The sequence below is a fragment of the Lactuca virosa genome, chromosome 9 (genome assembly GCF_052849685.1).
Source record: "Lactuca virosa cultivar CGN04683 chromosome 9, Lactuca_virosa_CGN04683_v6, whole genome shotgun sequence".
Taxonomy (NCBI): domain Eukaryota; kingdom Viridiplantae; phylum Streptophyta; class Magnoliopsida; order Asterales; family Asteraceae; genus Lactuca; species Lactuca virosa.
This window is the reverse complement of record NC_136434.1, coordinates 76,716,190-76,717,955: the sequence shown is the minus strand read 5'-3', so window position 1 is coordinate 76,717,955 and position 1,766 is coordinate 76,716,190. Positions and strand designations below refer to the sequence as shown.

The 1,766-nt window shown below is 40.7% G+C and overlaps 1 pseudogene; it reads left to right on the top strand.

Moving 5' to 3' along the window:
* The first annotated feature begins 227 nt into the window (after positions 1 to 227).
* On the top strand, positions 228 to 855 carry LOC145139402 ((S)-N-methylcoclaurine 3'-hydroxylase isozyme 1 pseudogene; annotated as a pseudogene).
* Positions 856 to 1,766: the final 911 nt, after the last annotated feature.

Here is a 1,766-nt window from a genome sequence, read left to right as displayed (position 1 = left end):
GCATTAATTTGGAGAATATACATTAATAAAACTATTCTTTTATTAGAATAGGGATAAGAAGGATCCGTTATTTTCATCTATTACCTTAAACTTCTTCTGGTTAAATACTCTTGGCTATTTAACATATGGTCTTCCTCGTCAAGGAATCTTTGCTTACTATTTGTTAGTGTCTTTTAAACATTACGTACTGCAAAGCTAACGGAGTTGTAGCTGGAAGAAAGATTACCATGAATCTGGAAAGTGTTAGAATGCGAGAGATGATGATGTTCTTGATTCCATGGTCACTCCTTTACTTCTTCTTCTTCTTCTTCTTTCGTATGATTAGATCTTCGAAAGAGCTACCACTCCCACCAGGCCCATATGCATGGCCAATCGTAGGCAACCTTTTTCAAATAGGAAAAAATGCTCATGTTCGTCTTGCAGAGATGGCCCAAGTGCATGGACCACTCATGTCACTCCGTTTTGGTCAACGAATCCTTATCGTCGGATCATCATCTTCTGCAGCTTCGGAAATTCTCAAGACCCATGATCATGTGCTTGCGGGTCGAGATGTACCAAGAGTGCTTCAAGGCAAGGAATCAACCGTTCACAATATGAATCTTGTCTTTACATCAGAAACCGATGATTCTTGGAGGAAAATCCGGAATCTCTATACGTCAAAGATTTTTTCAAGCAAAGCTATGGAATCTCGTGCGGACATGAGAGAGAAGAAAGTTATGGAGATGGTGAAGTACATAGCTTCAAAAGGTGATTCTAATATCGGTATAAAAGATGTCATGCTTGTAACTTCCACCAACATCATAGGAAATACATCATTATCCATGGATCTTGTTGACTTTGAAGGCAATGGAATAGGTGCAGGGATCAAGGACTCTGTAAGAAGACTTTCTTCCTTAGGTAGGCAGGCACAATTAGCAGACTTATATCCGATATTTGGCCGATGGGATCTTCTTGGCTGGAAGAAGCAGGTCATGCAGATCATAGAACAAGAGCTTGGACCTATCTGGGAGGTTATCATCGAAAAGAAAAGAAATGGAAGCAATACTTCTTCGTATTTAAAAGATTTTACTGATATTTTAATTGAAAAAGGCTGTACACATCAACAAATCAATGCTTTGATGGAGGTTCCTCTCTCTCTCTCTCTCTCTCTCTCTCTCTCTCTCTCTCTCTCTCTCTCTCTCTCTCTCTCAAAGTTTGAAGTTGACACTGCATCATTTAATTTGTCGTTTTCCATCTCAGGAGCTATTTTCGGCTGGCACTGAATCTATAGGATTTACGACAGAATGGTTTGTTGCGGAGCTTCTCAGAAACCAAGAGGTAATGCAAAAGGTCAGGGATGAAGTGAGGAAAAGGATATATGGGAATGTAGTCAAAGAATCAGATTTGGTTCATCTTCCCTTTCTCGAAGCATGCTTCAAGGAAACCCTAAGATTGCACCCACCAGCACCACTTCTTCTGCCTCATAGAGCTATGAAAACATGTGAGGTGATGGGATACACTATTCCAAAAGATAGTCAATTATTGGTTAACGTCTGGGCAATCAGTCGTGATCCCAAGATCTGGGATGACCCTTCGGACTTCAAACCTGAAAGATTCATCAGATCAAAGTTGAGTTATAAAGGTAAAGACTTTGAGTACCTGCCATTTGGTGCTGGGAGAAGAATGTGTCCTGGAGAAGCCATGGCTTCCAAGACGATACTCCTAGCCGTGGCTTCTTTGATTCTAAACTTTGACTGGTTCCTTGTGAACAACAACTTCAATCCCGC